This window comes from Convolutriloba macropyga, chromosome 12, assembly GCF_964194025.1.
Source record: "Convolutriloba macropyga chromosome 12, txConMacr16.3, whole genome shotgun sequence".
Taxonomy (NCBI): Eukaryota; Metazoa; Xenacoelomorpha; order Acoela; family Convolutidae; genus Convolutriloba; species Convolutriloba macropyga.
The window spans coordinates 39,840,537-39,855,637 of record NC_134479.1 but is presented as its reverse complement, the minus strand read 5'-3'; the positions used below and the strand labels follow the sequence as shown (position 1 = coordinate 39,855,637).

General features: G+C 38.3%; 1 protein-coding gene across 4 annotated transcripts in view; it reads left to right on the top strand.

Moving 5' to 3' along the window:
* The first annotated feature begins 321 nt into the window (after positions 1–321).
* Positions 322–15,101, top strand: part of LOC142350661 (uncharacterized) — a 35,526-nt gene continuing 20,746 nt past the window's right edge. For 2 of the 4 annotated variants that reach the window (XM_075402580.1, XM_075402577.1), the window contains exon 1: positions 322–524. The gene's annotated coding sequence lies outside the window, so the exon portion shown is untranslated. Of the gene's footprint in view, positions 525–855; positions 907–2,475; positions 2,653–15,101 lie in introns of those variants that run through there. The other 2 variants (XM_075402578.1, XM_075402579.1) reach the window with 2 other exon arrangements.

Genomic DNA, 15,101 nt, shown 5'->3' with positions numbered 1-15,101 from the left:
TATCTGATCATTTTTTGATCTCATCATAAAAACACGCACTCATTAAAGCTACATCGTTTATTAAAACATTATTGAGGTAAGAAAATTCTACAACACAGAATCAACCACACAAATGTTAGAAAACCTTACGTAATGTGTACAAGCGTTGATTCGTTCTCGAGTTAACCAAGTCCTGATAATTTTTTCATCCTGAACATTAAAGCTTAATCTAATAAATAAAAAGTAGTATTAATTATCTAGTTTATGTGCAAAAATTGCAATGTTAAGTCAACTTCAAAGTCTAGAAAACACAAATCACAACACAAATCGGCTAATCAGAAGTACAAAAAGCTGCACTCACCATATTTGATGTAATCATTAGATATAAAATAACTTTTCCGATTCATTGCGTCTGATAATTCTGTATTTATCAATTCCATTCTTAGCTAACCTAGTTACAACCCGTACCTTACCTCCAGAGTAGATCAGAGCTGGAGCAGAGTAAATTCAGGGAAACTCTCAGAGCTGGATCAGAGTCTGATCAGGTCACTTTTTACGCTTGACAGAGTAGCTCCAGAGTAGAAGTATGCGGTTTTAATTGACAGAAGAACTCCCAGAGTAGCATTATTCTGGGCTATCCTTGACAGAGCTGGGCTCATAGCAGGCCTACTCTGGGACAACTCTTGACAGAGCTGGCCTACTCTGGGACAAGTCTTGACAGAGCTAGCTCAGAGCAGGCCTACTCTGGGATAACTCTTGACAGAGCTGGCCCAGAGTAGGCCTACTCTGGGACAAGTCTTGACAGAGCTAGCTCAGAGCGGGCCTACTCTGGGATAACTCTTGACAGAGCTGGCCCAGAGCAGGCCTACTCGGGGACAACTCTTGACAGATCTGGCTCAAAGCAGGCCTCCAACATAAAAATTCTTTGTAGAGACTCTTTGAATTTCTTTATTTTAAGTAAAGAACCTTGCTAACCAAAAACTATTGTAAACAATGAGGCTCGGTAATGTGCGTTTGCACATAATTTTCAGACCCCGCTCATCCACATTTTTGATTCAATTGTCTAAAAATTGAAGATAATAGAGATATGAACCAATGAATATGTGACAAAGAAAAATTGTTATTAACACATACTACTAAATGAACTGTAAAATGCCATGTCGCATTGGACAGCTCATGATGCCTAGCAAAAACTAAGATAAAGAGACAATACAACTGACAAAAAAAGCAAAAAACAAGAAACGTAATTACTCCAAAAACTTAAAATCTGCTTTTGAAAGCATATGGTAACAAAACCAAAACACCATCAGGTAAAACCTAAACTACGCAAAATCACTTGTCTTAAACTAAAAAACCGATGGGACTTACCCATAATGAGACTAGATAACTAGTGAACCAAAACAAGAAAAAAGGGCTAAGCTCAATAATCCATCACCTTCCTTAAAACCAGAGATTTTTAAAAGTTATGAAGACCATTATTTTTTAACAAAAAACTGATAGATTTACATACAGTCCTCCAGGTAAACATCAATGGTTAGAATAAGTCATATAAAAGGAGTAAAAAATAACTGCAGATACAAAGAAGCAGAAAAAACACAAAAAAATTCCTGAATCACAAGGAAATGAAACCATTTATGCCGTTAGCTGTTGTATGAAAACTATATTATAATCTCAAATAATATTATACTCTTTCAGTTAATATTCAAGTGTAAAACTGTACATGCTCCCTCGGTTCTATTTTGAAAATCACTCCAAAGATTAAAGGAAGGAAGCAGAAAATTTTATAAATCACAAAAATTTAAGAAAAGGCATAGTGTCCAAGAGATAAGACATATGTTGTAATCCAGAACAGGTTGAAGTTGAAATAACACGAAAATTATGGGACCTCTTATTGATGAGACCGAGTTTCAAGTTGACAAAAAGAAAAACAAAAAAAGAGTAGTTCAATATAAATTTTAAAAAATTTAAAAGCAAACAAAATCAAAATCATCAACAGCAATAGCTATCAACTGACTGCATTGATTATAATTCTTAGTCCTTTAAAAGGGAGCATTTGAGACCTGTCATTAATCAGAAAAAAACGTACAACTACACAATAAGCGGAAACTACAAGGAACAACAAATGTTTAAAAAACCAAGAGAAAAGCGTCGAAGTCATTAAAAATAAGATATTCAGGGGAAATTTCTGAATATGCTAATTTCATTGTCTTTTCAACACGAATAGATCTCTCATTATTATGATGATGTGACTTCAACAAATCAACAAATTTGAACTGATATAAAAATTCCCTAATTGTACAGACAGTTCGTAGTATCAGAGCTAAAAAAACATCTTTTATTTGAAAGCATTCATTATGTTAAACTACAACAGAAAACTAATGCTTGGAGGCCTAGGACATTTTTCAGTAATCGATATAAATCTTATATCAATAAATTGGACGGCAAACACATGCAGAAACCAAAATTCAAAGAAAAATTGAGGCTGACGCAGGACTTCAAAAATGCAGCATATATAGGCAAAACACGAAATTGCATCAGAAATTACGAAAACACGGCGTCGAAGCCAGCCTCAAAAACAATGAGCAATTATTCCCTGAAAACAAAATGAACCTTCATCTGGACACAACTGGACTTAAACGTGGCTTTTCACTAATAGAAACTTTACATGAAAAGGTACTTGTCTATAAATGACACAAGTAGACCAAAAATTTGAAAGGAAAAATATTCAAAAACGTGTTTTCCAAAAGAAAATGAATTCCTTAGATTGTAAACATCCGATAGGACCAAAAGTAAACCTTGTTGTAATTGAGGTTCCTAACACACAGTATTACGATGTATAGGTTATAAATGTGTGTTTCTATCCCTCGGAGAAAATACGTTAGAACTCCTTTACAGATCACTAAGACCTTTTGCCTATAAATCAGGGGCTAAAATAACATTCAGATTAAAGCTATGATGTCTTTGACTTCTGCTGAGTTAACAATTTTGACCAATTTTAGATGTGATCTGCAACCAAAAACTGACAAAGCAGGTCTTCCAAAAAAATTATTTGACTAGTTTTTTTTGTACGTGCAATTTTTTTTAGAAACTTGGCGCTTTGTTATGGTTTAATTACTACTAAGTTTTGTTCTTTAATTTGTCGGTTTTTTTTAATGCGAGATGTTTTTCAACAATTGTACTGAAAACCAAATCAAACCCAGGCAGAGATTGTGGGTAATCTGTTTTTTTTAAGTATCTAAATGGTTTTAATTGTTGTAATCCAGCTTTCTAACAGAAAAATTGGAGACTAAAAAAGTTTCAAATGCTTTTCATTGCCCCTTTAGAGATAAAAACCACTAGATCACTGTTAAAGATATTTTTACTATTTTTCAATGTGAGGTTTTGAGGCAAACCAGTCAAATTAGCGTTCTTGACTAAAAGTTTTCTATTCTAAAGTTTTTTTTGTTTTGGTGCTTTTCTATTGGTGTAGTCGCAACTAAGGTCAAATGTTTTCGTTATGCCAGATTCTTCTTTTCGTTTTTCGTGAGTTATATTTTCAAGAATTGCAAAATTAACCAAATCAAAAATCTGCAGTCAAAGTGCGTGAGCTTTAATTTTTGTTTCTAAAGGATTTAATCGTTTTAATCAAGCCACCTATCACATAAAGGGACGCGGGATATGTTGTAATTATGGTTCATTTCAATTTGGAGATCAATAAAGGCAAAACGCTTTTAGAGACATTTTTACTGTCGTTAGATGTGAGGTTTTGAGTCAAAGCCATCAAAGTAGAAATCTAATAGGTGACAGATCACAAAATCTTTTGATTTTTCAAAGGCACTCAAAAAATGTATTCGATTGTTGAAAGTAGCCGTATTTTTTTTGTTTTTTCATAGATTTAGAAATATTGACCAAAATGCGGTTTTGATGAAGACTGTGAAATCAAGTTCAAACTTTGGACGCTTTGCCAGTCAAGGAAAGGATATTATAACTCTTAGATTTAAACGAGAGTATTCTTGACGCCTGTTGAGCTAACTAGTATGGCCAATTTCAGATTTGATGAGCAACCACAAACCGACAAAACAGATCTGCCAAAAAATTATTTGACTAAATTTATTCGACATGCAACTTTATTTACAATTATTTGGCGTTTTCATAAGGTGTACTCACCACTGATGACAATACCTTTTCATTTAGCCGATGTGTTTTTCTTTCAAGATGTTCGTCAACAAAAGTACTGAACATTGAATCAAACCTCTGCCGAGAATGTCAGTATTCTGGTCTTCTGTAGCATCTAAATTGTTTTGAGATGTAGTAATCCTGCTTCTTAACAAAAATTGGGAAACTGAATACGTTTTAAATGCTTTTAAATGCCTAATTGGAGATGAGTTACACCAAACTATTGTTAGAATTGTTTTTAATACGATTCAATGAGAGGTTTTGAGGCAAAACAATCAAAATAGTGTTCTAAATAGTGTAGTGACGGCGCACGAAAATCTTTTTTAAGTTTTCAAAACTCGCCAAAAATTTTCAGGTGCTTCATTCAATTTGTTAAAATTATTTTTGTAATTTGTCCTGCTGACCTAGACAAATTGATCAAAATTTGGTTTGAATAAGATTTTGAAACCAATTGTTGGGCCAAAGTGGATCAGAACAAATTTTGCACTTTTCGCCCATAAGCGCAGGGCTAAATTAACATTTAGATCTAGACTAAGTTATCTTTAACGTGTGCCCAGTTAAAAAGCATGGCCTTTTCCTGATTAACAACCACAAATCGACAGAACAGGTCTGCTAGAAAAAAAATTTCTCAACTAAAACTTTTCTATTTTAATGTTTTTTGTTTTGGTGCTTTTTTATTTGTGCAGTCGCAACTCAGGCCAGTTTTGTTTCATTATGCCAAATTTTTGTTTTTTTTTGTTTTTCGTCAGTTATATTTTCAAGAATTGCACTATTTACCAAATCAAAAATCTGCATTCGATGTGCGTGAGCTTTGATTTTTTGTTTCTAAATGTTTAAATTGTTTTTAATCAAGCCACCTATCACAAAAAGGGACGGGGGATATGTTATAATTGCTTTTTCATTTCATTTTGGCAATCAATAACAGCAGATTTCTTTTAGAGACATTTTTATGGCCGTTAGATGTGAGGTTCTGAGGCTAAACAATCAAAATGGAAACCTAATAGGTGACAGCTCACAAAATCTTTTGAGTTTTCAAAGTGACTCAAAAAATGTTCAGATGCTGTATTCGATTGTTGAAAGCAGCCTTATTTTTTAATTTTTCACACAGATTCAGAACAATTGATCAAATTGCCGTATTTAAGAAGACTGTGAAATCAAGTTCAAGTTTGTGGTGTAAAGTGGATAAAAAACAGTTTTGGACGCTTTGCCCATCAATGAAAGGATATTTTCTTGCTTCATTGTATCTTGTCTGGTTTTGTTCTTTTTGAGAGAACTGAAATAGAACTTATTTCAGTAACTACTCAATTGCTGGTCTCCAGCCCCGATTAAAAAAAGAGGAGGGGAGGAACCACGCTGATCATACTGGAAAATCTCAATGCAGACTTTTACAAACGACTAGAGAGAGTTATCCGGCAGTCATTGCATAACTTTATTATTTCATATTTTCAAACCCGTTTAAACCTATTTTAAAATTTGACAAATCTTGCGAATACTCGAATTGTTTATCTTACCAAGATCTTATTTGTTGAATTTCTTGTTAACATCTTGCATGTTGATCACGACGTTGTCTATCCTTCCTTTTTTGTCGTATCATGTCTCTTTTGTTCTCATTATTTCAAGTTTCAATTGCTTCGTTTACTTGTTTGGTTTCATGACATCAAAAAGTTACAACTCATTTCTCTTCTTACATGACTTTCAATAACCTTATCACATTACAAAGTGATTCACAATCAACAAAACAGGGCAAGCACGTTACACAATTTAATGGAGAAGTTAATACTGGGCATTAACATCCTCGGGGCCCAAAAACCTAACCCTGACGTTACGGGGGTTTGGGGTACACATGTTGCAGCTTAACGGCTGGTCTGGTTAGAGAACCTAAAGCTGTTTTTAATTCGCAAGACCTAGCGGTTTTGTCGGGTCCGGTGAAAATCCTGGTGACACGTCCTAGTGGCCAAATTCCCCTTGGAGTCCACTCCTCCAGCAGCCAAACCACATCGCCCACTTCCAGAGCAGCTTCTTCTGAAGTCCACTTTCGTCTCTGATTCAGCGTGGGGACGTACTCGTGAAGCAGTCGTTTCCAGATCTGTTGCAGGCGCTGTTTGACTTGGGTCCATGATGTCGACTTCAGACTGGCTGACTCTTGAAAGAGAAGTGTTGGCACATTCGCAAAGGGTCGTCCCAAGAGGAAATGATTAGGCGTGAGAGGATCGTCGTCCTTGTTGTCGCTCCTCACGTGAGTCAATGGCCTGGAGTTCACAAGACATTCCGCTTCCGTGACAATAGTTGAAAAAACATCAGGTGTCAATTTTGTGGAGCCAAGATTGATGAGGAGAACTCGTTTAACTACTTGGACGAGTCTCTCCCACACGCCACCAAAATGAGGTGCAGAAGGTGGGTTGAGTCTCCATTCTATGGACTGGTTGAGAAGGTTGTTTCTGATGAAATCGTGGTCCAGTTGAAGCGGCTGTCGTCGTAGTTGCTTACGGGATCCCAAGAAGTTTGTCGCATTGTCAGACATCAAAACTCGCGGCTGACCGCGTCTTGAGATAAATCGTCTGATAGCTATAATGCATTTGTCAGTTGACAAGTCTTCTGCTAGTTCCAGATGAATGGCTCGCGTGACGAGGCACGTAAAGAGGCAGATCTATGTCTTTAGTTCTTTGTCTCTATGCATTACTGCAAATGGTCCAAGATAATCCAACCCAACGTTTGTGAAGACTGCAGGCAAAGAACTGTCTTGAAACCTAACCTCTGGGAGGTCAGCCATTGGTGGCTGGAGGCCTACTGCTCGAAACCTTCAACACTCGAAGCATTTGAAAGCAAGGCTTCTAAGGCTTTCGCGAACTCCAATGATGTGACATCTTTGCTTGATGTAATTCCTGGTATACTCTACGCCGAGATGCATGCAAATTTCGTGACATTTCTGAATACAGAGTTTTACAGTTGCTTCTTTTGAGTCCAAAATTATCGGGTGCTTTGCGTCAAAAGGCAAAGAGCTTCTTTTTGTCCTTCCACCGACGCGTAATATGCCATCTTTCACAAAAGGTGATAAGCACAACAGGCGGTCTTTCTTCTGCAGATCTTTTCCGTTTATAAGATCCTTAACAGTTCCAGAAAACGAGTTGAGCTGTGAAACTTGAAAAAGATGATTTCTGACTTTATCAATGTCTTTCAAGGCTAGTGCTCTGCGTTCTTTTGTCTTTAGGTTATCTATGAACAAGAAAACTCTGGCTGTTGCTCTCAAAAGTCTGGTCCATTTTGAAAATTTCTCAATGTTGAAAACAGGTTCCAGTGCTGAAATCTGTTGCATCAAGTGCGTTGCTTCTTGAGGAATAAAGAAGGAACGCCAATTTTTCTCAGGGTGCTTCAGAAACTCTGGTGGCGACAACCACAAGGAGTTAACGTCTTCTGGTAAAATTCCTCTAGATATGTGATCGGCCGGATTTATTTTACCAATTATGTGTCGCCAACAGCTGGTGTCCGTAAGGTTTCTAATCTCCTGAACGCGGTTGGCGATGAAAGTTTTAAGTTTTTCTTTTGAATTTATCCAGCCCAGAACAGCAGTACTGTCACTCCAGAAGATTGTCTCTTTGACTGGAACGGATAGGTGCTGAGCAACGAATTGCCAAAGACGACACCCAAGGTCAGCTGCTTATAATTCCAACTTTGGAATGCTTATTTGCTTTAGGGGCGCGACCTTAGAGCGCCCAATGACAAAGTTTGAGGAAGTTTCTTTGTCATTTGACGTTTTAATGTATATAACGGCACCGTATGCCAACTGTGATGCGTCGCAAAACACATGTAGCTGATTGGTACCACTACTGATATCAAAATGTGATAAGCTGCGTGGCATTTGAATTTGTGGTGAATCAAGATATTTGTCAATCCAGTCCTGGATTTGTTGCCGTTTTGACGAAGAAAGCAAGTCGTCCCATGATAGGCCTTCTTTCCAGGTATCTTGCAAGATTATTTTCAGTGTAATTACGATGGGAGCTATTATCCCCAGTGGGTCAAACAGGCAAGCTATTAAGGACAACAGTTTGCGCAAAGTGTACTGGGAAGCGTCTTGATCTATCTTCGACAATTTTTTATGAAAAATTATATCACTCGGGGAGTTCCACAGCAGTCCAAGAACTCCAAGGTCTTCAGTTTCACTTTCGATGTGTTCGGATTCTAGCATTTTCAAAGCTTTCGGCTCGTTGGTTACAAACTTTGTTAAATTGAAACCACCCTTCTGGAGATCAGAGACGCACAACTGAGCATCTTCAGTGCTTTGGAAGGAATGAACGAAATCATCCATATAAAAAATTTTGTTGACAAGGTCAATAATTTCCTGTCTTGGGGCAAAGTCTTGAGCAGTGCGCTGTAAGACAAATATTCCAGTTGCTGGTGAACAACGTGCACCGAATATAAGCCTTGTGTACTGATATTGCCTGATAGTTTGATCCGTTGGCCACAAGAAACGGAGACAAGATTGGTCTTCAGGGATTATGGCTATTTGCATAAACATAGCCTCTATATCAGCCATTACGGCGATTGGTTTTTCCCGGAAGCGAAGTAAGATACCAATCAAATTGTTTATCAGATCGGGTCCAGGCAATAAATTTGTGTTTAACGATTGTCCTTTGAAAATTGAGGCGGCATTGGCTACTCGTCTTACTTTTCCTGGTCTGTTGGGGTTACAAACCGGATGGTGAGGGAGGTACCATATTCTTTCTGGCTGCGGATTCTCAAAGACTACTGGCTTTACTTAACCTTTCTCGATGTCAGTTTGCAGGGTTGCATCGTATAGAGCACTCAACTGATGATCTGGAGAGCCGACGTTGCAGGCTGCTTAGTTGGGCTTTCGCTACTGGATAATTGTTTTGTAATTGGACGTTACTCTTCCACAAAAGACCAATTTCATATCTGGTACCGTTGTAACGAATTTTCTTCTCGAAAATGTCCAGAGCTAAATCGCTGTCTTTTGAATTTTTTTGGGGTTCTTCTGGTTCAGTACGGGCGTTGTCTATTTTCCAAAAACTTGTTACATAGTCGCACAGCGGTTTCTCGTCATGAAATGTTGAACATGTCAGAGCTTTATCGAAGGGTCTGTAGCTATGTGACAGAAGCTTTGTTTCCGCCTGATATGTTTCCTCTGCTTTGCGTTTCATTGGTCCCGTTATTGTCCAGCCTAAAAGGTTTCTGATAGCAAAAGGAGTTCCGGTCAATCCTTGAAGAAATTCCCTTTCGAGAATGAACTGTGTTGCATCAACTCCTAACAAAACCTGAATTTTGTTGTTGTTCAAATTTGATATGTTGCAAATGAGACAAATAAGAGAAGGTTGCGCAAGTCTTATTTAATTCTTGCACTGGTGCGTCGCTAAATTTCCAGTTGTTAATGGAATGCACATAGTTCAGTCTGAAGAGTGGTTCATCATCATTATACCTACCAATATCAAGGCGGACCAAATTCGCATTGATAACTGATTGGTCAAAGGCGTGCATGACATTCAAATCAAACTGAATTGCCAGTGGGGCATTGATAGCGTTTGCAGTTGTATCAAGTACATAAGAGATTGTACTACCGTTGTCTAGTATGGCGTAGCATTCCACTTTTTCCTTGTTCTCGCCAAAAAGTGTAACCGGAATGACTTGCAGCTGATTGCGAGTTTTTGCGGGAAAGCCAGGGTTGTAGGTTGGTGTATCAACTGTGATATTCATTTTTCTGTTCAACGGTTCGCACAGTGGGAGTTCAACATCTCTTGTGTTTGTTGTCTCGGTTCTCTTTTTTTGTTTGTCGGGGTCATGCAACAAACTATTATGCTTTCCATTACAATGACGACAAACTACTTTTGATGCGCATTCTTTAGCAGAGTGGCTTGGGCTGAAGCAGTTAAAGCAGAGGGAGTGTTTCTTGACTTCCATGTTTCGTCTAGCCACATCAAATTTGTTGAACTGTTGGCATCGACATATATAATGATCTTGTTGATCAAGGGGGCATTTCGTTTTGACATTTTGTGTAGCGTTGGATGCAGTTGTACCCGCATTCAGGTTTTGATTCCCTGAAAGACCAGATTGTTGATTGTTACTGTTTTGTTTTCTGCTGAAGTTATTGCTTGTGTGAAATGATTTTTGGTTATTTCTTCGATCATTGGGTCTATGTTGATTGTTGGAGTTGCTGTACCCGCTTGCTGAGAACTGATTTCTTGTTGAGCTGTTAGAAGCCGTAGGATTGTTTCTTCGGATGTTTGCTTGAAAACCATTGTTGTTGTTTTGTGGAATGGTTTCCTGTAATTGCTCGCAGGCGCGAGAGTGTCGGTCCATCCATTCCGAGAACTCCAAAATTCCCGGGTTTTGAATATTGTTGTCAACGGTGTGCTCACTCCATTTCATTTTGAGCGAATTTGGGGGTTTATCACGTGCTAATTTAAGTAGATATGTTGCACTCAAGTCAGCGTTGAAGCCATGGGCTAGAAATGTTTGAACTATTTTCCGCAGGAGTGCTGCATAGCTAATTAGAGCTCTATGATCATTGGCTCGGGGACGCTGCCAGGCTTCTAGTTCCTGAGTAAGTGCAGAAACCAAATTCTGTGGATTTCCAAAGCGTCTATTTAATTCGTTTAGTGCACCATTGTAAAAATTAGGATTGCACAGAAAACCTGATATACATTCCTTGGCAGGCCCCATGACAAACGACTGCAAGTAGCTTATTCTTTCAGTATCAGGGTTATTCTGAATTGTAGATGTGAACATGCTGCTCCATTTGTTCCACTTTAAAGGATCACCATCATACTTTTGTATGCGAATGTCAGGCAGCTTGACGGACCGATGCGGATTTAGAAACCGGTAATTGAACTGACCCTGATCTGTATTAGAATTCCAACTTAGTGTAGTTGGTAATTGATTTGCAAAGACCGGGTGGTTTTGCTGAGACACAGAACCTGGTAGTCCGTAGTTAACAGGCGCTTGAACATATTGATAGCTGGTTGCCGAGGAGGCGGATGCTGTAGGCCATTGATTACATGATGATGACATTGACCATGATGTAGGGTTATAGCAAGGTCTCGACGAACACGCATCTGAATTTTGCTGGGGGTGTAATATAGTAGTTTGAACTGTGTCAGGTCCATGAACCAAACTTGTAATGCATGTTGGCAAATTGTGGATGTTCGTCGTATTTTCAGAAAAGCAATGTGGTCCACTCTCAAGAGATCTTTGTAATGTTGCGTCCTGATTGACAGTTGTAGTGGTTAATGCAGCTTGCTGTGAAGTAGGGCTCTGTATGACAATGTTTGAAGTTACATTTTGTTCGTGTAGTCTACTTCTGAAGACTGGTTGGGAATTTTCCTGCTGATTTGGAGCTGTTATTGATATTTGATCTATAAAAGTTTCGGAACTTTCAGCTAAATATGATTCAGTATTTGAAGGTTCGTCATCGATAGGCTCACTAATATGAATTCTAGTTATCTCAGCATTGGTGAGCTCCCTTGAATTTTTTGCGTTTGTCTCAACTACTGTCGAGGCTGTTGTTCGATTGCTTTGAGCAGAAGCTGCACTGTTTGGACGTGAAGTAAAAGTTCGGCGGAGAATTTCGTGTCTCTTCACTTTTTGCGCAACTTCCATCTTCAATCGAATGAGTTGATCAGCTTCTGTTAAAAGACCTTCAGCGTTCTGATTGTCTGCTTCTGTTAACTCATCAACTATATTTTCGATTTCTCCCATAAGACGTTTGAACTCTTCATGCGTTAAAGAAACAATTTCTATTTTAGTGTTACTACTTATTTGAGCCTCTATCTCATTTTTTAATTCCTCGATTGTATTTAGCCTTCTATAGAAGAGCCGTATAGTGCCGGCGACTGACTGTTTTCGTCCTTTCATTTTCCTGTTAAACTCTTGAGTATCGAGCTAATTGATGGTTAAGTAGCTATAGGAACACGCAGTTACAGTCAATGTGTGTGAGTGCAAGGATTGTGGGCAGTGGCACAAATAAGTGTGGATGAGTATTGTACGAGGTACCTACTCGTGCTGGTGAGGGCAGCTGTTGTGTGGAAGTGCGTTGGTGCACGGCTGATGGAGCTATGACACGACTAAGTGTCAATGAAGTCAGAAGGAGGCGCCTACTGGAGCTGGCGATGGCAGCTGGGGTGAAGGAGTGCGTTGGCGCACGGCTGATGGAGCTATGACACGAATAAGTGTCAATGAAGTCAGTAGGAGGTGCCTACTGGAGCTGGCAATGGCAGCTGGGGTGAAGGAGTGCGTTGGCGCACGGCTGATGGAGCTATGACACGACTAAGTGTCAATGAAGTCAGTAGGAGGCGCCTACTGGAGCTGGCGATGGCAGCTGGGGTGAAGGAGTGCGTTGGCGCACGGCTGATGGAGCTATGACACGACTAAGTGTCAATGAAGTCAGTAGGAGGTGCCTACTGGAGCTGGCAATGGCAGCTGGGGTGATGGAGTGCGTTGGCGCACGGCTGATGGAGCTATGACACGACTAAGTGTCAATGGAGTCAGAAGGAGGCACCTACTGGAGCTGGCGATGGCAGCTGGGTCGAGGGGGCGCGGTGCAAGACTGGTTCCAAGGAAACATCATGCTCGTCTTGGTATTGTAGTCTTTGAAAAAACTTCACAGGACCCGAATAGTTCAAATATTTTTTTTCTAAATGACAACAACTACAAAATTATGTCACCAATAAGACATTGTTTTTGTACCCTAGCTTTTCTTGAAAATTCAAACTAAAAAACGGTGTTCAATTTGGCATATAGTTCCTCAACCCAATATTTGAATTGTCTATCTGTCAATTCGTTTTTTTTAAACCACTACCAACTTACAATATGCCCCGAAGCTTATTTGATAGTTTACCGTAGAGAACGGCTTATACACTTTCTACTCTCAAAAAGATGCTTCCTCCTGACCTTGAATACGAGCAAACCATTTGACTACTTCCCGACTGTTATTTTCAATATTTTGTACCCACAGAGTTGACGTTGACCAAGAAAAAAATTGACTCGTTACCAACAGTTGTAGCACTCCTAGTACACATTGATGAAGGACCACTTCCTTGTTGTCTCATCTCCTTGAGGTAAACTTGCTTCATTTGTTGGTGGAATTCATCGAAGCGCCAATATGATCACGACGTTGTCTATCCTTCCTTTTTTGTCGTATCATGTCTCTTTTGTTCTCATTATTTCAAGTTTCAATTGCTTCGTTTACTTGTTTGGTTTCATGACATCAAAAAGTTACAACTCATTTCTCTTCTTACATGACTTTCAATAACCTTATCACATTACAAAGTGATTCACAATCAACAAAACAGGGCAAGCACGTTACACAATTTAATGGAGAAGTTAATACTGGGCATTAACACATGTCCGTACATAAGTTGACGATTTCATACCTAGAATCCTTTCAAGATAAAATCAAGATTTGTTGTTTTAATCTTATCTTCTTTTGATCTTTTAATCTTCTTTCTTATCAAGATGTTTCAAGTTTCATTTCACTGGGAAGACAGAATTTAAACCAACTGTTATTGCAAGAAAAGTTTCCACACAATTTAAATTTGATAAGTTTTTTATTTATTTTTCAATTTGCGATTTAGATCCGAGCTTTTTACAATTGTATCATATACTTCAGAAAAAAACAGTGTGCTAATACGAAAGTTTTGGTCCATTTTTTATCTGACCATAAGAACACGCATTGACTAATTTTACATGGTTTATAAAACTTATAAACTTTCATGAGGCGAAAATGATTTATACCATTAGCGGCACAAAGTAATTGAAAACCGTTCGTTTGTTGTACAAGCCTTAATTGGTTGTTAAGTAAATTTAATTAGTCTTAATAGTTTTTGTACATTTTGTATATTAATCTGAGAAACAAAATTAAGAATTATTTAGTTGAATAGGTATTAAAAAAATATCTATTTGAAAACTTTGAAAACATACTAAGACTTATACGGTGCCGTAGAAAACTTACAAAACTTTGTACGGCACCGTATAAGGCCGTAATAGGTTTTCTACGGCACCGTATCCAATTGATGTAAATACCAATTTCAAAAGTCTACCTTCCCAAAAACGGTTTTAAAAACAACGCTTATCTCATACAAGTCATCTTTTCATTATTTTTTGGCACTTTTCACACCTATGAAAAATTTCAAAACTTAGAACGGCGCCATATAAGGCAGTACCAAGTTTTCTAATTTTTCCAAGGTGTTGTTTTCAAACATTAATTTGCTCTGCAGGTGGGCCTGACGGTCAAAAATTTTACCTTGAAACAGTTCGAAATAGCAGAAACCTGTTACGCCCCTTGTAAGGCCGTACCGAACTATGGAATTCTAATGATATCTTCTGCAGTTCATATCATTATACAACCAGAAAAACGTTCAACTTTTTGTGTGGGTCCAGCAGGAAAAAAATTTTTGGTTTAGCTTGTATAGAAAAAAGTTCGTCTCTTAGTTGAGGTTTTTCGCTTATTTAAAAATTTTATTTTAAATTGTCGTTTTTTTTATCGGGTCATAGAGTTGCCGAAAGCTGACAAAAACCAACGTAGTAGTCCCACTTTTTGCGTAGGTTCTAGTGCAGTAAACTTTTTTTTCCAGGTTTCATTTTAATTTGTCTGTTTAGTGTTTCTGTTTTGGAGAGCTTTTCGAGCCTATTTTTTATCTAGTACTCTGCTCAGTTGTCCCATAGCTTTAGTTTGTAACTCCCGTAGCCAGTCCCCAGCCCGGATGAGAAAGGAGGAGGGAAACACATCCAGAACATACTGGAAAGGTCTCAAAAGTCGGTTTTTTAACTTGACTGGAGACTTTTCCGACAATTTTCCAGCTATTATTTTACCTTAAAAACCTAAATAATCTTGGTACGGCCTTACTACGGCACCTTACTAGTCTTGATACGGCATTAGCATGGCACCTTATAAATCTTAGTACGGCCGTAGTACGGTGCCGTAGTAAACTTGACAAGAACTTAGTACGGTTTTTATCTAA